Source organism: Gasterosteus aculeatus, chromosome 7 (assembly GCF_964276395.1).
Source record: "Gasterosteus aculeatus chromosome 7, fGasAcu3.hap1.1, whole genome shotgun sequence".
NCBI lineage: Eukaryota > Metazoa > Chordata > Actinopteri > Perciformes > Gasterosteidae > Gasterosteus > Gasterosteus aculeatus.
In genome coordinates, this window is record NC_135694.1 from 8,425,037 (window position 1) to 8,447,547 (window position 22,511).

Consider the following 22,511-nt stretch of genomic DNA (forward strand, 5'->3'; position numbering starts at 1 on the left):
ATTTCCTACTCATCAATACCTGTCAAAGGTTTTCCTTTCCTCTCTATTGCTTGCACACTACTTTCTACTGCCTTAATGAAAACAGACTTCTGTCACTTTATTTGTGTACATTTGTTACTCCATACAAAACAAGATCCAAAAAGCAGCAGAGAAGATTTAGACTTTGGATTTTTGAAACATTTTGAACATCCCTCTGCATTGCGCACACAGACACACACACACACACACACACACACACACACGATCTCCAAAACACTGCGCCTCCTCGCCACACAGAGCCTCCATGCCACCTAAGTGATTAGGAGTTGAATAGGGGAGCTGTCAGGTCATTCGTCTTTTCCCTTCTCTCCTCCTGTTTCTCCCCTATCCCCATCAGTCACGTCTTAACCACTGGGACGGGCACATAAACAAGATCAACACACACGCACAGCCGCAGGAGGGAACGCGCAGACATGTGCGGGCCTCTCGCATATCAGCTACAAATTTACTCAATCAGACAAGGCACACACACACACACACACACACTTGGGATGCATGCAAAGAGAAACTAGCACATACAGTCCCACAAAATAGTCTCCACTTTTGTCATTGCATCTTAGGGCAATTGAATCCGGCTCGGCCTCCCGAGCAGGGAACGATCAGACGACGGCGGCAGCACCGGGGGTCATGGTCTGTGCTGAAAAAAATTCAACTGACAACCTCTCACCTGTGTTGTTTTTTTTTCAATTTCCTCTCATCTTTCAACTCAGAGGTCACGCTTTGATTCTCCGCGTGGTTTGTTTGCTCACTAATCACCATGGCAACCGGCTCCATCCAATTCTTTACAACCGTGAAATAAGGGAAAATGGTTTTAAATGCCAAAGGAAGAGCAGCGCGAGTCTGAATACCTCTCATGTCGTCTCCCTCGGAGGCTTCCTCAAGCCCGTCCCGCTACCTGTCCCATTACACAGATGAGATTTGTATTTGATGGCTGCGCCTAAAAATCTGGCATCAGTATTTGACCAAACACCAAGGGGCTCTTTCCCCAGTGAAAGAAAAAAATCGATTGGCTATCTTTCCGGTAATAACCCCTATTAAGGGCAAAGAAAGGTTCCCATTGAGTTCATTAGGGGCGCTATGGCCAGACATACTTCCATTGTAAATGAGCTCGGAGGGTATGAAGATACCAGATAAAACATTTAAAGAATGTTCGACAAAGGCCATCGCCATCCTGCATGAGAGTTCTGCAAGGGTGTACATGAGGAACCGTCCATGCTATGACCTCCAATGTGTTTAAAAAGGCCTTCAAAAATAGATAGAAATAGAAAAGAACAGAACAAAGGGTAGACGCTTGCCTAATGTGCCTTCGGTTGCCTCTCTGTGTTGAATAGGACACTGTCCATGGTGCTGAACTCGCCAGACATTCCTTACAGAGGAGGTCAAGGGGGAAATCTACCAGCTATAGCACAGGACATGACTCTGGAGTTCAATGTGAGGGCCAAATTTGAAAGAGTGTGTGCCTTCCTTCTGGCAGGAGGCTGAGGTCCATCAGGACCAAGACCTGCCGCCACAGCCTCTTCCCGTCGGCAGTGGGTCTCATTAGCAGAGCCCGGGCTCCCACCGACCGACTCAAAACACCTTTGGACACTTTCGAAATTATAACGGTTACTATAACTTACTATCAGCTTATTTTTATTTTGAACTTAGTTTACATCCTTTTTTATATTATATTGTTATTTTAATTGTACATTGTCCCCATTTGTTCCGTGTATGCACCATGACAATTTCCTTGTATGTCCAACATACCAGGCTAATAAATTTTTCTGATTGTGATGAATGGTAAAATAGACATTGGATGCAGTTGCGCATAGCTAAACTTACCAATTTGCCCTGATGTTTGCCACCTCGGAGAGAACATATTTATATGGTAAAAGCCCGAGTTGACGAAGAAAATGCTCTGCCGCTAGAAAACGGTAGTTTGTACTGATTTTCCCTCAAGCTCTGTGAAACATAACTCTCCACGTCGCAGTCATTTCACAGTCACCGCTAAATTCAGCCTGTCAGGCGGGACGCCTGAAAGTAATCTAATGAATTACCAGCTGAAGCAAAAGGGAGAAACAGGGTATGGGAAAGTGGATACAACAAAGCAAACCACGTGTGTGACTCTCAAATGATTCACTTTGAACTTTTGACTGTGCTGAACCGAGCCCGATGAAAAAGCCCCCCCCCCCCCCCCCCCCTTTCAGGGACCCTGAGACGACGGCTTAGTTAACACAGACTACTTTTGGGAATCGTTAAGCAGTGGGCCTGTGACGCATTACACTGCCTGTGATGAACTCCAAACCCACAGCGTGAGTCGTCTCAGACTCAGCTGGCGGGCGGCTGGTCCTTTGTGTTAATTACACTTGTACTTGTGAATGATCGTCTCCCTCTTAGTGTATTGAAGACAGTCACAATCATTCCTCAGTGCTGGGATCGCAACCTCCCTAATGCGCTAACATCTGATGCTCTACAGACACCTTATCTCTACGATGCAGCGGCATGTCCTCCACCGTTTATTTTCTCTATATCACCCAGGCAAAAAAATATAAGCTGGACCAGGGCTCCTGCAGAAGGGTTTGAGATGGCACACAGCAGCCGGACATCTTCAACCTTTTACAGCCTGAGGAAAACATTAGGTATTCATAGCGTCATGGCAGAGTCTAAAATGATGACATTACAGATGTTCTACAACAAAAAACGGTAATTTGCCAGACAGACCGTCCTTCAACAGGGAGATGAGCACATCTCACACTCCAAAACCAAAAGGCAGTGTGTTGGATTTCATTTGGATAATCACTCTTTGTCCACTGTTTCAGGCAGTAAGTTCTACTTACTGGCACTCAGTGACTCACGTCGGTGGGTACTTGGTAAAGGCGAGACGCAATTTTAGTTTTGGGGTTGACGCGTAGTTCAACATTATCTCTACCGCCAGCTTTGCAGCGGGTTGCACCAGTGCGCTGTGAATGCCAACTCTCCCACCGGAGTCCCTTGTGTATTTATAATGAACAAGCTCACAGCAGGATAAAGTTTGGGAAAATGTTTTAAACTCAGGAACTCAGTCTTGCTGAGAGAGTCAACAGCAGGTGTGGAACCAGGGTTGAGTAACAGACCTGTTTCACCACACGGATAACATGCATCAAAATGTAAGCAGTAGTAATTCCTGGCTATAATTACTTCACAATGTCACAAGATAAACCAACTATAGGATTCAATGGAACTTTACTTAACCTCTATCTTGCTTCAGGAGATCTTCTGCTAGGGATCCTTTCAACAAGGCCTGTGACTCATTTTGGATCCTTAGACACATTTTAAAAAGATCAAAAGCTGTGTTGTTGTGAACAAACAGAAAAACCGTGGAACAAAAATCTATAAACTGGAAAAGCTGCTGTGCAGAAAAACTACAGAGGAAAAGGAAACTGGGAAAATAAACGGCAAGTAAAGCAAAACGAAGGTGTCGGCGGCGCCGGAGTGGAACACTCAAGGTGTGACCTTCAATTTCAAGGCGTACGGAAACCCTGCAGCTGCGCACATAACAGCCCTTTGTCAAACTAATCAGCAAGTCCAGACGCACTGGACACTCCAGACCGCGTAGTGTACCACTCCAAAGATCATTTTGTGTCACTTTCGGGCCACGCACATTGTCTTTTAAGTATCATCACTTCTTGAAACATGCTTTCCCATATGAAAGAGGGCGCGTTGAGAATAACGATCGCGGCAGCTAAAAGGGTTAAAGGTCGGGTGGAATATTTTTCTTGCGTAAACAGTTACAAAACATTTTCTACATTTCTTTAATACCTTCATCATTTTCAGTAAAATTGTCACCCTCCATTTCAACATTTTCCTTTGCCCGGGCTTTTGCTCATGTATCCTTCACTTTGGCTAATGTTCCCGTCCCGTCTGGTGTGACGCAGCTACGTCAGGGTTTCCCCTCGGTGAAAGGCTACAAGGGCCAGCTAAGCAGGATTCAGTCAATTTGAATTGAGATCAAAGTGAAGCAGCGTGTCTCACCCGTATCACACTTAATTAGACGGCTCTACATTTGCCATCATCATCAAAGCAACGTTACTCATCTAATGGGCTCTCCGTATCGATGACAAGAGTCAGGAGGTGATTAATTCACGCCATTCTAATAGATATCGAGCAGAGATAGCTGGAACCCTATTAAAAAAAAAAAAGGACAGGACCACATTTCATCTTGCCCTTCCATCTACGACTCAACGAGACGCCTTTAATCCCAAAACATCCATAGTATCCATTTGCAGGGAATACTCGGAGCCCAGGACACCAAATGACTAATATCCGCCTCTTATTTACAGAACGTACTATAACCGTCTGGATTTTCTCAGCACAGAACATCATGCATTATTTATTTGAATGTTTCATTTTTATCCTGTTTCCTAGCCCGTATTAATAGGTTTTCACGTTTTAATTCATGCTTTTTGATTGGTGGCTGCTGCTCCTCTGCTACACAGGGTTCGGTCGTGAGGCGGGGCACACGGCCCATGAGCGCTGACCGTGGTGCTGAAACGGGCCATTGCGTCTAACGGCGGTCCGGGTTCGGCTGTGCCAGAGAGGCGGCGTGGGAATCGCCGGGGCTCTGGCACCGGCTCACCTCAACTGCGCTCATCTATTAAAGGTTGTTAGTTACACATGCATTTAACATGGCAGAGTGTCCCACTGTGAGAGACGTCTATTAGCCGCGTTTACTCACACAGCCGATAATCCAATCATAATGCTATTACGGCGGCAATGTGACCGAGTTCTGGTAATGCAATTCTTCTCGTAGTCGTGATGAGCCTAATGAGCGAACCCACAATTTTAGATGCATTATTTAAAGGACCTTGCAGTCTTGTAAACACCTCAATCCAGCCATGTCTCTGTTGGGAGCTTTAGCGGATTTCTGCAAACACATGGCACTCCAACCACTTCACCACACGTGCCAGAGATGTCAGCTGGTGAGCCACTCGAGTCTGCTCCTCCGATGCGACGGCTAGAGCAGCACTCTCCAGGCTGCAAACAAACGTCTCGTGCAACTCACATTGAACATGCTCAATAGCGTTGAATAGAAACGACTCAAAGCAGAGTTTGACGGCAATGTTCAAACGTATGTGGGAACGGGGAAAGCAAAGCGGTGCATGGCAGCAGCGGGCCGGTGGTATTAATGGAACAGTACAATATGCAGGCCATCAAAGAATCTTTCCCCGAGTAGTTCTTCACGCTGATTATAGGCTTGAATCTGATAATTATATGCACGTGAATGTGTCAGTGTACTGGCAGTTTCTTCCTGTTGCACACGCACGCACGTTATCCTAACAGAACCAATGCCAAGAAACTGTCTCTTGTATTAGGCGAAAAACAAAATCTAAATTGCAATCTTCTCATTTGCACCTCCCAGCTTTCTATTTCCACAGCAGCCTGTTTTTCCACCTTCTCCTGCACAGGCCATTGCATTTCTGTATAAATTCATTCAAGCACTGGCACCCGCACACAAAGAAAGTTTTATTGGCTTCTGTTATACATTGTAATTTCCTAGCTAAATTCAATGCATTAAAGGAACTTGTGTTTAGAGAAATTTGGCTCCCATGCTTATTTTCTTCCTTGAGTTATTTCCCGCCCTGTGTCTTCACTGTACGTCCGATTGTTCCGTTGAATCAAATGTGTTTCACAATTAATGTTGACAAATGAGGCCCAGCGTGCTCTCCTCCTACGTTATTGACTGCCGTTGTGGCCCGGATGGCAGTAACTGGGGAATAATTGAGGACACACTGATGCAGAGGAAATAACGGCTTTTATAGGGCAAAAAAGAGAATGTGAGGGGGGGGGCTGTGTAGCAGTCGTGTGTCGGGACTGTGTGCGTCCATCCGCGTCTGTCCTTGTCTTTCATTATCTTGAGATTGAGACAAATAGAGGGCCGATCTGCCCTCCTGCCTAAACCTCCACATCGTTTACCCCTGACATCACAACTGGGCGAGTGTCCCGTCTGTGCGCCCGTGTCTTCCATTCAGAGTCGCATGCAGAGTTTGTGCGGTATGTATGGCGCATGTGTGCATGTCCACGTGCAAAGTCAATGTGTGTGGGTGTGCGCGAACGCAACCCTTTGACACGCCGGTGATTATGTGCGACACGTGTGTGCGTCCACCGGTCAGGTGCTCTGTGAGCGGGTTTTAATTATTTTGTGTTCAAGTGTTGCCTATGTTTAGCCGTTGTGTCGCGAGCGCACACACACACACACACACACACACACACACACACACACACACACACACACACACACACACACACACACACACACACACACACACACTCGGTGTGACTCATTTACACTTCCACGCAGACGCGCAAATGTCCTCACTGGATGACAAACCAGCCGCATGGCTCAACATTAAATGGTGGAGAGGCGTGGAGTCGGTTCATTTAGGCAGCTTTCCCATCCTAAAGCACAGACTTTGAAACTGTCCGTCTCATCTGGCGATGTCGCCAGCGTGCACACACAAGCAAAAAAGTGTGACCGTCAAAAATACCGTGGCCTACCACGCCGGCCCAACATGCACATACGAGATAGTGTGCACCCCCAGAGCCACACACGCGTTTGCTACTTCCAGTTTGCAGACCCCACAGGTGAGTTGACCAGTGAACCAATTGGCAATAAAAAAAATAAAGTTGTTGAATTAGTTCAGCCCAGGGGCAGTGGGCCAACTCCCCTGGAACCGTTTTCACTTTGAGGGCTAATTTAGTTTCTGACCGAACCAGAACAGGTCTGCCGTCCCTCTAATTAAGTGCAGCATTACTCGGGATGAACTAAAAACGATCCTGGCTCCCCGCTCAGGTCTCAGTCCAGGCGTTTTAACTTTGTTTCACTCAAACATGATTGATCTGTGGGCAGACGGAAAGTTTTCTAAGGACTAACATCTTTGACATTTACCCTACGGTTGAATTACACCTTAATGTAACCACATAAACAGATAAACACACTGCCTAACAAACAAGTCAGTAATAACATTTTCTCCTGACTGGGGAACTTACTTCATCCATCAACAGGCAGCAGGTGACATTAGTTTATTTCACTCATCAAGGTCACTCTCCCTGACCAGAGGACCGCGTGCCAAACCACTGCACGTTGGATTAATCAGGAAGCAACGACCCATAAAGCCAAATGATATATCAAATGTCTCCTGCTGGACATTGCTTTTATGGAGGTCAGGCTTAGTAGGTTAAAAAATATGCTGGCCAACAGAATGAGGAAGTGGGATGAAAGGAAAATGCTCTATGCAGAAATATCAGTGGGGAGGGAATGCACCGATTGAGAAATATTCAGAAGATCAAGAAGTGATAGGACAAAAATGACAAAAACAAACCATCCGTAACACGACCAGATCCCGGTCGGTGCTCTCTCTCGTCTCCCGCGTTTCATCCTGTGCGTGCTTGTGTAGACGAAATGGACCTGCGCACATGTGAATGTAGGAAATTACTTATTCCAACATCCAATATCTCTAGCAAGAGGGGTCTTGTCTCTGTTAGCGGGACACACGCACGCGGTTTCCATTTAACGGCTGTTTCGCCAGCCGCCATCGGCGCAGCGGGGAAATCAACTGCTCGACCAGTGTTTGAAGTTCAGATATCGGATATCGCCATGCTATCACTCCATCCACTACTCCCATCTATCCCCAACTAACACCGCTCTCCCTCAGGCCCCCGAGATTTTCGCTCCCCTCCCCACCCCCCCGCCCCTCACACGTCGCCGCTCACTCTTTCTTAATCATGCGTCTACGCTCCCCCGCTCATCCCGGCCTGACCCAGAGTTGCCCGGGGCGCCGAGAGCTTCGCTTCCCCTCGTCATGCCAGGAGACTTTTATCTCCTCTTGCTCCATCCCTTCTGCTCCCCCAAAGCCTCCATCTGTGGTGAAGTTGTGCTCACGTCCTTTACTAAAGCAAAAGAGGTGATTTCACAGTGTACAAACACTCTTAAAAGGGAAAGAAAAGTATTACCACAGAAATGTTCTCATTGGTATTGTAGATAGCAGTATTTACTACCCAGAATGGCCCCTTAAAGAGTTTAAATGGTATACAATACTTTTCTTTTAAAGCTAATTTCTCATCCAATTTTCGTCCACTTACCATAATCATCTTGGGAACAGTGGACTAAACGGATCATTCGAGAAACCCCCTCTCTCCTGAAGCGTTGTCCAGCTCCTACCTGCCGAGGCGTTCCCAAGCCAGCTGAGGTGTAGAATCTCCCCAGCTTGTTCCCCAGTGCCCCATACCGACCGATCAGGTGACTGAACCACCTCTACCGGGCCCTCTGGATGTGAGGGAGGCTCTACTCTGACCCCTTCTCTGGAGACCTGCGCTCCTCCACCTTATCACTAACGTTGACCCCCCCGGCTACAACGCCAACGAAGCTAAAGGTGGAAGCTTGTAACTGCAATGTAATACTTCTGGTCAGCAGCCATCGCTCAAGGACACGGACGAGGGTCGGGACTAAATGGACTGATTGATCGAGAGCTTTGCCTTTCGGCTCCCTCTTAAAACCACAGCAATCCTGCATGGAACCAAGCCGCCTGTCCACCTGCCTCTCCACTTCACGGTCACCTATGACCAACCACCCCTCCCCCCCGCCTTTCCCGAGACACTTGAACTCCTTCGCTTTAGACAGTAATTTACTCCTAACCAATCGAGGGGAAATATTTTTCACCAATGTGGGAGAAAAAAACCCCTGGACGCTTTTGTTTGCATCTGAATGCTTTCCCTTCTTTGAGTCTGGCAATCAACCGCCAGCCAATTTGTCCCCACTGCAGAAATCAATCGTTCGTTTGAAATTTGAAGAAGGCTGACTAATTATGTATCTGTATAAAATGCAAATGCTCAAGTAAAATACTTGAGTAGAGCGCTCGCTCATCCATCACACCCCCCCCTTTATGCTGTCTCTCCCTCTGTCTCTCTCGCTCCCCCCTCAGTCAGCTTCCTGCCACAGACACAGCCAGATCGCACTTTTCTGCACAAGGTAAGGACAAAGAAAGCCAAAAGAATCAAGGGAAAAGCAAGAGGATAAAATGGATAAATGAAGTAAAGTAACTGGGTGGAGGCAGGCCAAGTGAAAAAAAATACCCTGAAAGAGAGGAGCTTTCTAAAAATACAAGGCAGCTTACTCCCTGCATTGTTATTTTTTTCTCTCTCCCTTCTGTTTTTTTTTTTTTGCAGTGTCTCCTCCTTCATTCAGTACCTGTTTTGTGGGATTAACATGACTTAAAATTCAATCAGCCTACAGCCTGACGGAAGAGCGACAGCGGAGGCAGACAGAGCGCTGCAGCTGTCGAGACCGAGTGAGGGGGATAGAAGTGCGCGATAGAGGGAGAGAGAGAGGGGGGGAGAGAGAGAGAGAAAGAGATGGGTGTTTTTCCACGGAGCTGAGATCGAGCCGCGCGGATCGGGAGACGTGACGGCTCCAGGAGTATCGATGGAGTGATCCGCAAGACAAGGTTAGTAATTCCACCTTTTCATCTAGCGGAGGGCAAAAAAAATGTCTTTAGTTAAGGATGAAAGAACCCGATGGAGCATTAACAAATGAATAAAAAAATAAAAAACACCAAGTAGCTGTATGGGGCATATGAAGTGGCAAAGTGAAAACCGGTGGACAAGGAAGCCGAAGAGAAAAAGAAATCCATTGGAGAAGCTGCATATATGCAGCAGCTGCACATATGCGCATAAATACGGACGCTCTCATGAGGAAACACACACAAATACAGACGAGAGCACAGCTTCAGAGCAAGATAATGAGATTATCTTCTTATAGGGGTCGGCTGTTGGAGTTGACAGCCCAGTGAGTGAGTGTTTGTGTGTGTGTGTGTGTGGGGGGGGGGGGGGGGGGGGGGGTAGACTTTTCAACTGTCTGACATTCATGGCGCTGATCAATAGCCCCAGTTGTTTCATTAGTGTGTGTGTTTTGTGTGTGGGGAAAGAGCGAGAGGAATGCTGTGTGTGCTTTGCAGGAGAGTAACACTGCATGACTACTTGTGTGTGGTGGCAGCAACGGTGGAGGTGGTGTGTGTTAAAATATGCGCGAATAAGCTGCATGAGTGTGTTTGTCTGCATGTTCTTGGAGGTTCTGTGAGTGTGATCATAAACAAGACAATTCAGCCTGCTGAGAGGCGTTAAGAGGGTCTCAGAACTATTGATTATTTTTGACGGACGGGTGAACGGGAGAGCACCAGCGGTGGGGGGGGGGCAGACATGAAGCGGTTGGGGAGTGTTAAAAAAAAAGAAAAGATTATGGGAGGAGTGAACGATACGGCGCAAGTGTTGGGAAGGAGATGGATGTAGATATCTGGGGGGAGATTGGAGGAGAAAATAAAAGTGCTAATGGACTCAATGTGTGCACACGCAGAGAGTAAAGACAGCGTTGGGGAGGGCCAACATGTACAGTGCAGGCAGTTCATGCGCTTCACACTCTCCTTGTTTCTCCTCTCTTGCAGGTTTCTGGCCATCCCTCAATCTCTCCGGCTCACTCTCCCATACCTCCCTCTCTGCGCCTCCCTTCCAAGGTCATCACTGAACAACTAATTCTATGTTGGGAGGACAAAGACGGCTTGCAACGCGATTGACAGTGACACACCCTGGAAATTACCCCGGGAAGTGAGGGATGAGGGACAGCGAGAGAGAGAGGATGGGGAGGAAAATAAAACTGTGCGAAAGAATGAGGCAAGCCAGACAGCTAGATGAAGAAATAAGAGGAGATAGAGCTGTCTGAGTGGGGGGTGGGGACACAAAAAGGAGAGAGGGAGCAAGAGAAGTTGGAAGGAGGGGCGCGGGGGGGGGGGGGGGGGGGGATCACCGCCAACTGAAGGATTCCTATTCGCCGTTGAAGCTGAATACAGCCATGTGGAAATCATATCAGAACTCCATTAATAGGATTTCAGGCACAGTACTGAGGTCTCTATTTGGGAAATACCGGGATTCCGGATTTTCCAAGTTTTCTTCATCTATAGAAGCCTGAGAGGATATTGTCGAATGGAGGGTTTCTGCAACTCTCTCCTCTTCGTGAAAATCTTCTACATCCTCGTCCTTTTGATGGCGCGTGAGGTCGTGTGTGTCTAAAGTGGAGGACAGGTTTCAGCAAAAACACAGTTACACCTCGCCCCCCCCACGCTCCCCAACACCCCTCTCCTGCTGGACCAACACGAGGAGAAACACCTGGAGAGAGATCTGTGCTGACCACGGACAAACACAAACGCACCCACACATAAAACCCTGGATAACATGTGGAGCTGATTCGGATTACAGAGCCGCACAGACGGAAAAGGTAACGTTCACGCAGGTGCAAGTACACACACACACACACACACACACACACACACACACACACACACACACACACACACACACACACACACACACACACACACACACACACACACACACACACACACACACACACACACACACACACACACACACACACACACACACACACACACACACACACACACACGTTGACAGTAAGGCTCCATGTTGGCACGGTTAACTATCGTGCTGAATCGTTTGGCACATCCTTGTGGTGAACACCAGCACTCGGTGGACCGGGAACTATTCTGTTCTTTATGGCACACGCATCCAACGCACACATTCTCGGTCCTATAAACAATGACCCCAGATAGGAAAAAATAAACAAAGGGGCCAAGTGAACTGTACGCACAGATGAACACGCACAAGATTATAGCACACTTTTCCTTTCTTAGCCTTGTGTTCTAATCCTTCTACACCTCAAAGTCCGCAGTTTTTGTTTTTTGCTGCACACAGCCCAAACGCCAGTGAGCGTGTCTGCTTCTGTGTGTGAGGGTCAGTCAGCTGTCCCGTATCAGATTACTCGCGAGGTGCGTTCTAGCTCGACTTTCATCACCTTGCCTTTATGTAATCTCACCTGGAGTGTTGTGTGCACGTGTGTGTGTGTGTGCGCGCCTCATGGCGAGAGTGAGTGCGTTTGCAGCAGCAGAGAATAGTTTTTAGCTTAGCTTTTTACGTAAGCCGTTTCTCAGCATGCACGCACACGCACAGATTTGGCACACTGACACAGGAGATCAGACCAACCGAGTGGATATACAGGGGGATAATACGGCAATGAGAAGGAAATGGAGAGGAGCGGGGAGGGAGGATGGAGAGGGGAGGGATGGGTAACACAGTGATGGGCACGGAGGGCTCGGAGGGGGTCAGATGAAGGGAAGGCGGTAGGAAGGGGTGAAGTGGGACGCAGTGATTGACTTCTTCAAGTGGCGAGAACAATGAGACGGGCGAAAGCAAGAAATGGATTGGGAACGAAGGGAAGGAATTATGAAGGGCTCATGGCAGCAGAGAAGAAGAGTCAACAGTATGAGGAGGAATAACAAGAGGACTGGACTGTGGAGCAGAAGGTGATGATGCTACGGAAAAGATTGAGAAGAAAATTACACACAAGAAATAAGATTGATTAAATGATAGGTGAGATAACCAAAAAGAGATCCACAATGATGAGTGACAAGATAATGAAAGGAGGTTAAAAAGAGGCCAACATGATAAATAGGGATATTTAAACAGAAACACGGATGAGGAAGGAGGGGAATTAGAAATGACAGATGGCCATAACTATGTTGCCTTGTACCATTACCAATATAAACAATTTGTCTAACATGAGCCCAAAAAGTCTAAAATATCAACAACACACCATGGGGCCCACCTGTATTTTTACCTGAGAGGAACATTAATTACCCCGGGAACAAGAGATATTCAGCTTAAAAACAATACAGCGTGTTTTGTTTTTTTTTTAAACAAGGGGGACGCTCATTACTTTCTCCGTTGATTGCTAACAGCAGATTTGACTCTCGCTTTGAACAGGGGCGGCTCAAGCTCTGATTAAAAAAAGAGGCCTTTTGAAATCCATTACCCAAACAATAATTCTATAATTGCGCTTCCTCTCCTGCTAGTGATTGTCAGAAGAATGCAGAGCGGGCGAATGTCCTGTGGTTCAAGCGGAGGAATGAGGGCAGAATAAAAGAGCATTCCCGACACCGTCTTGCTGTTGGCACAGGTGTCTGTCATTCTGGGGCCACAGTAAGGACGACGCATGAGCAGATGGGAGGCTCACTGTTCAAAGCAGGAGCGTTGCCAGTATGAGCAGACTGGCAAGTAAGGGAAGAAGAGCTTTATAGAAAAAATAATTAAAGTCAGGAAGGCAATTAATAATTACATTATTGCCCCTCCCTCCTACGTCTTTAAAGCTTCCTCTTTATCGCGGCACAAATCTATTGTTTAATTTCTTTGGAAATAATGGTTCCTTAATTTCAGACAAAAGCGGATCGCCGGTTTGGCCTTTCATGAGCTGTTGCTTGTGGACTAATTATGCTGACTTTAGCTTGCCGAGTTGGTTGAAAACACCCTTTACAGACAGACATGTAACGTTTCTGGGTTTAAAAAAAACCTTTAATACGCACATGATAATCAGAAACTCAAAGACTTTCTGACCTTACATAATTGGGAAAGGTTTATATATTTATTCTACAAGGGAAAAGGCATTGAGGATAAATGACCGATCAATTTGTTTAGAGCCGCAGAACAAACCAAAGCTGCTACTTTGACCCTAATCTATGATCTTATGGCATCCAGGTCTGGCTTCTTTGTTAACCAGAAAATAATGTGTTACACAACGCTGCTGCCCTCGTAATGTTGGTTGCCGCCCCAACGAGCTACTTCCTCTGACGTACTAACTTTTGCATGTTACGTTACAACAGAGAAATATGACTTATTAATCTACTTTTGTACTTTTAGTTTAGAAGGGTTAAAAATAAAAGGGTAAGGAATCGATCATACAATCTCATAAAAAGCACAATGTCAATCATGGCTAAGCCATGAAAGAACACAAATCTGAAGAACAGATGAGAGACACCGATTAATGGAGCGTTTAGAACATAGTGACCAACCAGATGGATCTGGTTGGTCACTCTTTGATTCATCCTCACTAAGGATGAATCAAAGAGAGAAAGATGAATGATAGAGGTGGGATGTCACACACCCTTCAGATTCCACGGTCTTTCAATTCAGGCGAAACACGCAAGATTTAAACCCGAAAAAATAGGTAGACGTGGCCACTGGGAGAAGGGTGGCATTTGATGGACAAATGACAAACTGTGGAGGGAGGGAAGTGAAAAGGAGGGAGGCTACGAGGATGAAACATCAGCCCGCTGTCCACTGCTGAGGAACCGAAAGGCAGATGATTGAAAGCCTTATGGAACCATATCGGGATGAAGAGGAGTAATTACAAGAATGGCTGCTTAAGATAGGGAGGAACTCTTAAGAGGATGAAGAGACACTGAGTAATGGAAAATGAAAATCCATGGAATGACACGAGAGGTGGGTGATAAGAGAAAGGGGGGGGGGGGGGGGGAGATAAAGGAAAAATAATTTCTGAAAGAAAACCACCAATGAAGCGCTGGCACTAGCGAGATGGATGAATGACTGGAATCAAATAGCAACACCATTGAATGTTGAAAGGATGAGTAATTAAACAGTAGTCAGACATTGTAGGAAAGAGGGACGGGAGAGGAATTAGAAGTCAAAGGATGAGAGGAGGAAATGATGGAAGGAGAGATATAGTTTGTCACAGAGAGGAGTGACTAAGGGGTGGAAGCTACACGCGTAGTGCAGAAGTATGGATAGATAGAGGGATGAAAGGATGAGTAATTAAACTGTTGACAGTCTGTTTAGGCGCAGCGGGCTCCCGATGAGCAGAACCAACTGTAACCACGGCAACCGAAAGGAGACAGACTGAGGGATGTTTTTGGGGGAGGCCAATGTAGAGGAGGGGGGACGGGGGAGAGCCAACTGTGAAAGTGTGTGTGTGTGAGGCGACAAGGGGGGATCAGAGGGGAGTCACACCGCTGAGTGACACAGGTGGGAAATGAGGGATGAAAGAGGGCAGGAAAAGGTACCGGGAGGGAGGAGAAGATGGAGGCCTGAGATAGTTTAAGAAAAATCTTGACTCATTAAAGCGTACGTGAGCCCTTGCAGGGAACCCACGTAGCTGTAAAAGATGAATCAATTCTCTTGGTAATACTGATATGAATCTATAAAACTACATTTAAATATTATTCAGGTAATAAAGTTATCTGGCTAACTTCCTAATCCTACTTTGTTGAAACCCCCTTTGGAGACAAGAGGGGAACAACTGATGTATTCAGTCTCAGAAGTGAACACCAACAGCCTCATTTCCTCTCCTAACACCATCTATATGCTGCTCAGCTGGGCAGCTCCAAATGTATCCAATGATCCAAATACATCATGCAATGGCTTTTTATTTTAACCTGGATGGACGGACGCTAAGGGTGCGTAACTGATAAGACCCATTGATCTGTTGGGAATATCTTCCTGCGTCGTTGGAAACTGTAAATTCAGTTATTTAGACATCAAACCGGAGGCGTTTCGTGAGAATCCTTCCAGAATACTAACCGACCACTCCCGTGACTGAGCAGGTGTTCGTTGGCATTCACAGCAGATGCAGTGGGGTTGCGGACGTTCGAGTGAATCGGGATGCGGGATACGGCGTGGGCGACGACTGTCAGGAGGAAAAGCGGCTTGTGGTACTTTGTCTGCGGCGTGTACCAGACTAGGTTTGACTGCGAAGCACGCCGCGTCCCCGCCTGCATCAGCAGTGCTGAATAAGAGACGCAGCAATAGGCAAACTCGAGGGAAACCGGCCCACTGCAGCGTTATCAGTGCCTCACGTCAGGGAGGGAAAAAAAGCACTTTGTGCCGAGTTTACAATTCAGCTTGTGATTCATTACGGTTGAGAGTAGCTTCTGTGATCAAACAAGCCCGATAGGCCTTAACCACATTATGGGGGACGGACGCACAGATGAAAGGGAGAGAAGACGGTTGGTGCCATGTGTTGCTTGTGTAGCGTTAATCACTACACCCATCAGTTTGATGCAGAGGCGCTGTTGGCACGTCCTCACCCCACTGGGCTGGACGCAGAGCGCCGGTCGGCCAACTGTTCTTACTCGAGATTCCCCTCAGAAAGAGCCCGGGTGTATCAACCATCCGCCACTATCACGCACACACATGATTACAGCAGCATTCATCGCTTAAATCAGACCGATGTTGACAGACGCCAATGTCCAACAAGAGCGATCAATATACATCTTGTAACAAATTGCATGATAGCACATACTGGTCTAATATTCAGGAACCTCGTAGAAACTCCTTTCATAATTTGTATTTGATGCATTGGTAAAACACCAATAATAGCCACTTTCAAATAAAAAAGCTTGCAAGTACATAGAGGATGCTAATCCATACCAGGGTTAATTGAGCACAGAGTGGAATGTGCATTAAAAGATGAGCATGCGGGATACACAAAGACTGTCAGCTATTAATTAAAGGCTTTATCAGCCCCCCAAACAATTTCACTATGCAATTTATTCATTGCCATCTGGGGTAAAGGAGAACTAAAATAGCGCGGCGTTGAGACGCACAGACGAGACAGCCCTCCCACCGGGGAGAGGGGAGTCCTTCAAGTAAAAAGGCATCCCGGTAGAGCTTTTTCCAGCACTTTATGTCTCCTGTATGCTCAGCTGTTCAATTTCAGCTACTCAACTGGCTCCTTCTATGAGACCAATGCAGATGTACAGAAAGAGAGCACACCTACACTTAACCGAAGGACTTTCTAACCGGATAATGCAGAGATGCCACTTTACAGTCTGTTCAAGAGACATTGAATCACTGCAAGTTAAAGAAAAACATGCAAACCAAGCCGGCCTGTGCTGGTACATTTAACTCCTATAAATGGGTAAACAAACTGTGATATCCTCGCGGTTAAGGCCAAATAGTGGACAATACTGGATCAGTAGAGAGCTCCGCAACATATTATGTTAAGGCCGCTCCCTGGCACAATCGGAGCCAATGAAGTGCCACGGAAAAATCATTGTCACCTCCATGGTTTGCCAATTCAATTTAGCTCCCAGAAAATGTGATCCCCGAGCTGTGCAGCCGTGCGGGATTCCCAAAGGGCGGAAACTAAATTACAAAAGCTCAGCAAGGATTGGGAGATTGGCTGCCTCAGATATAATACAACACTGCAACTGAATTGCTGGGAAAAGTTTGGTGGTACAGGTAATGGAAACACAAGCCAAGCTTGTTTCGGTAATAGGAGTTTTAAGCTTTGGTAGATTTCTTTCTGTATGACACCTTCATGATTATAACTGCTAATACAGCAGCCAGTGTAATGTTAAAATGTAGCTTTCGGCGATGCAAAAATGAGGAAATGAAACTGACAGACTACAACATTCTGCTGTACTCACAAGGCAGACCAGAGCGATGCATACTTCTTGCTGCAGTGCACTGCTTCAGATTTCTCTTGTTCACCACTAAAGTCTTTACGGTTCAGCAATCGACAGCCGGCAGTAAATCAGAGCAGTGTGTTAACTGCCTGCTGGTTCTTCACAACATCGAGAGACGCTCGCTGTGTTGTTTTCCTTCTATGCATCAGAGAGAGAAGGTCTGACCTCTAAAACGGACAAACTATAAAAGGGAGACATCGGGTTCCAAGGTTGCTTTTCTGTGCATAGGAGATAAGTAGGCAGTCTTTATAGAAAAAAAGACAACTTTAAAGCCTTCAAGATGCTAGTTTTATGTTGACTTTCACCTCCTGTGAAGTATTGCCATGTTAAAAGATTACGGATACTTTTAAGAACTCCTTACTTAAGATGAGGTGCTGTAATCAAAAGCACCGCTCAATTTCACTGGGCCCGGATGAAACGGCCGCGGGACCATTAACGGAATTGTCTGGACACCAGACGCAAACGTTTGATTTTCTGACCGCTGAAGAAAATCCCCAGAACTTCAGTTTTTACAGTCGCCTGGGAAGAGCTGAGAAATGTGCACCAGCTACAGTTTATATAACCATGTCATTCCTAAATGGATGCAGAGGAGGAACTTTTCCAAAGATGTAAAAAAAAAAATAGCCCAAACAACATTTAAAAAAATCTGTGCAATGTTCCAGGAATAGAAACAATTATCACAATCTTCCAAATAGGATTGATTCCAACATGGTTTAGTCAGACAGGGTGATGCATACAGATGGGAACACTGTGCACCCCCACACAGTTTATTTTTCTCCCTTTAAAACAGCACAGAGGTTTGGGAGGAATTAATAAAAGAGCATTTCAGAAGAACTATTATTCTGGAGCCCCGCTGTGAGGAGAATGCAGTGCTCTTATTTTAAAGAGAACTCACTTCAGTTCTTTTCTCTTGATTTCCCATTTCTCTAGTTTCACTCGCACCATTCACCTCGGGGGTCCTGTTGGCTTTTTCTATCAATACACTTTACCTATACAGCTGAGGAAAAAAAAAGAGGACTGTGCGGATTGGAGGAAGAAGTACACATCGAGCACTTAATGCCTGACATTTGCTGACATTTGCAGATCTTTTCTTTTACATTTGAAGGGCAAAGACTGAACGAACAGACTAGGATTACCTGCTATCCGTGTCCGAAGGCTCTTACTCTTCAGACGTTTGGTTTAAAAAGAATCCAAACAGACATTGCAATACAGCGGTTCTTGGCAGACATCTTGTTAAGACACTTCTTAGTGGTCCAATAACTCCAATCCAATTTACGCCACTCACACTATTTGGTGAATACTCAGTACAGGAGCAGAGGACGCTGTAACAACCCATTTAAAAACAAAAACTATGACCTCTGAGAAGATCTTAATGCCCAGTCGAAAAGATTTTTGACTATACGAGGTCCAGTGTTGTGTAATATGTCCCAATCTAATACTTAACTGTCACACTCTTGACCAGTGACCTCTTGCTTTCTCATCTCACGTTTTACCTCATCACATCCTCGTCGCCATTCTTCAACCACGCCACCTTCCCTCTGCTGTGTTTCAACACAGCTCTCCATAATCACATCCCCGCTCCCCTCCTTCACTCCTCCCTCTGACAGTGATGGATGGCGGCCTTCACTCGTTTATCGCCTTTACATATTTCTCTGCCCTGCCGCTTAACGACACGCATCCATACACACCGACTCGGCACGCCTCCTTCTTTCCATCCTCCTCAAACTCCTCCAGCTTCACTCCTTCCACTCCGCTCTTTGCTCTGGCTCTCGGTCCCGCTCCCCCTCCTCTTCACTCGCATTTTCTCTTTTCTTTTTGGCCTCAACCTCTCAATGCATTTCACACAGTTGGCCTCTCTCCACGTCGCTCGTTTGTTTGCCGTTTCCATATCCAATGTTGTACCCCTCTCCCGGTGCTTTCCACATTCTGGAGGACTGAAGAGGACAATACGACAGAGGAGTGATGGTATCAAAAGGATGAGTGGGCTTACAGTACACACGACTGCCGAAAGGAGCGGCTATGTGGGCGTTCTTTTGTTCCCCGCCTAGAGAGAGAGACCAAGAGAGAGAGAGAGAGAGAGAGAATGTGTGTCGGCCTCCCTATAATTATGATTGTGTGGGAAGACTGTTTTGGTATGCTGGCAGTTGTATCTGCATGCAAAAGCTCACCTAATTTCAAGGGCCTGGATTATGAGTAAGAGTGCATGCTTGGAAACCTTATAGAGATGGAAAGAATTTGTGTGTGTGTGTGTGTGTGTGTGTGTGTGTGGCTGCCTCTGTATTTGATCCCTGCATTTGAACTACTAGAGCTTGTGTGTATTTCCCCATCAAACAGTACGGTGGGCCAAAATATGTTGTTTCAATTCCATTCATTCCTGCCTACAAACGTTTTGCACACCAAGTAGTCAAACATTAACTCCTTCATGGCGCTGCAGCGACGGGTTTGACGGAGGCCGTGATGCATTATGCCTCTTCCAGCCCCGATCACATCGGTGGATTACTGCGCTTGTGATGAGTGGCTTTTGAGAGCTAATGCAAATCCCCTGGTTTATAAACAGTGCAACATACCCTAAGTCGATTTAAGTCGATTACGGCTAATGGCATTTGCACGTGGCGGATAAGATGCAAAAACACGTACGCCAATATACAGATGTGGGAATGTCCATGCATGCACGCACGCACGCACACTATTTATTGCCATCGCTGTGGCTGGCAATTAAGAGGGCCCTGACATTTGTAATGGTGCACTACAAATTACAGGCGTAGACCCAATAGAAGAAGCAGCCCCTGAGTGCAGCAGGTCTTTCACGTACAAATAAAAAAAATATACTTTCAATCAGTCACACCTGAAGCGTCTATTAGTTGCATAGGTGGGAGTTTACAAAAAGGTACACCGTTAATATCTATTCATTTTTCTGAAGCCATTTAGCAGAAACATATTTAGCGGGGCTTGGACTTAAGGGGAGGACCAGGCAGGTCCAGTCCTGCAGCCCCCCTCCCCGACCTGCTCCAACACAGGGGCCCCACTGAGATGCTTTTAGCTTGTGTTCTCACTGTCGCTCCAAACCGAGCGTTTCTTGTTCTCTGGAGGGTGGACGCGGGGCAGCGAGGCAGGCAGTTTCCCAAAATAGAAGGTGCAAAGAAACTATAAAATACCAGCGGTAGCCAGCACATGTATGCAGTAACCCCTAACACACACATGCAACACATACATCCAGCCGAATGCACAAATATCATTATGTGACAGGATTTTCTCAGACTCTCACACACTTTTGGGAGTTATAATTTATATTTCTCTTTTATGTCGGCCATCTGTCCTATCTTCCTTTGTGAATTGTCTCTAACGTTATCATCATCATCATCATTAGTCAAACTCGATACCAAAGGATTTTTGGCCTAATTGCAGTGTGCGTGCGCGCGTATGGATTGCCTTTCATTGCAAATTCAGCAGCAAATTCTCGAGAGGAAGTGGAGGCTTCTTAAGTGCAGGATGAAGCCACATCAATGTACACACAGGACATTTACGCACATAGCAAAGCATGGTGAAACGAACCATATAGAACAAACCGCTGATTTGGTTAACTCACCAAAACTGTACTGCACCTGTATTCTGCATCGGTGCAATGTGGAAGGTAACTCAAGCGTAGAACAACTCTCAAAACTACACAAGCACTATGATCTTTAACTGTGGTGTGGTAGAGAAGAACGTTTCAAATAAACCAACATGTAGTAGTTTTGTCCAATATTTGCCATATAAAATAGTCCGTAATAAACAGTCATCTAAAATTAGGTGGATTTGCACATTTCCACTGTTTTATATAATGGCAAACTGGATATTCCAAAGCAATTCGAGGACATAAACTTTTCCTTGTTTTACATTTTATAAGATGAAAGAATGAGAACGACCAAAGCATTCATTTACACATTCAATTTGAAAAATGTATATTTAATATTGAGGCATCTACTACTGTAGATATCGGTGTCAACTCCTCTTGAATATATTTCCATAAAACAAGCGGATTCACATTTTCTTTTTCCACATTATTAAATGTGCTGGTGTACACTAGATTGTATCGGAAGCTACTGCAATTGCTAAGCAGCGAACAAGTCCGTACGTACCACCTCCAAACAAGTGAATGCACACAGCCAAACAAATACACCTGTACGAATCAATTACTCGTATTGTTGCCACCTTTAGATGGGAAAGGGACAGGAAAACAATAGAAAGACTGCATGGGAGACAATGTTTAGAGAAGAGAAAGCGCGGACAGGAGGAGCGTAAATGAATGGGACAGGGTGCTATCCATCTCTCTGGGTCAGATCGATCACCAAGTGGATGGATTGGTTACACACAACCAGTGTGTGAGAGAGTGTGTGTGTGTGTTTGTGATCGTGTTAGAGAGCGTCGGTACTGCATTGCTCCAGTTGCAAATGAGATTGACTCCCTAAGAACGGGAGAGCTAGAGACTAAGGGGGGAGGGAGATGAAAGGGCAAAGAAGAACAAGGGGGTCTGTGATGGGGCAGAGCACGGCAGAAGAACAAAAACTTGAATGTAGCACAAATGACCACGCACGTGTGCGTGTGTGTGCATAGCTTGCAATTAAGTAAGAGGAACAGGAGAGGCGAAGAGACATGGATGAAAGCAGAGTCAGCAAACGATAGAGACAAGAAACAAACAAACAGAAGAAGAGGTATCGGGGGACAGGAAGAGGGGAGGAGGGGTGTTAGAGCTGGATGAAAAAGGTGGGGAGGTAGAGCTGTGACTGATAACATTGTTGTGCTAAGGTTGCCTCAAGGGCAGACAAGACAAAGAGAGGAGGAGGAAGAGAGACGAAGAAAAAAACAGAAATTTACAGAGCAGCCGGAAGCGGAAAGGTTTGTGAGATGGAAGGTGAGCAAAGATGGAGGCAAGATGGAAACGTATAGAAAACCGTAGGAGGATGAGCAGGAGAGGCAGGTAAGAGAGTGGGGGAGGGGAGTTGGCAAGAGGTGCAGGAGGGAGCCAGAGGAAGTTATAGGAGCGCGAGAAGGCACGAGGGAAAGGAAAAGACGTGAGAAGGGGGGCCGGGGGGGCAGCGAGCAGCAGGTACGTATTGACAGTCAGCGAGCCACGGGCCAGACTGAGCCGTCTGA

The 22,511-nt window shown here is 46.2% G+C and overlaps 2 protein-coding genes across 3 annotated transcripts in view; one reads left to right on the forward strand and one right to left on the reverse strand.

Annotated features, from left to right (window-relative positions):
* The window catches only part of pcxb (pyruvate carboxylase b), a 202,432-nt gene that overhangs the window by 46,741 nt on the left and 133,180 nt on the right, over window positions 1-22,511 (reverse strand). The window lies entirely within an intron of this gene.
* LOC120822419 (leucine-rich repeat and fibronectin type-III domain-containing protein 4) overlaps window positions 8,976-22,511 on the forward strand; it is a 32,995-nt gene continuing 19,459 nt past the window's right edge. The window contains exons 1-3 of the mRNA XM_040182102.2: window positions 8,976-9,022; window positions 9,220-9,497; window positions 10,491-11,317. The gene's annotated coding sequence lies outside the window, so the exon portion shown is untranslated. The remainder of the gene's footprint in view (window positions 9,023-9,219; window positions 9,498-10,490; window positions 11,318-22,511) is intronic.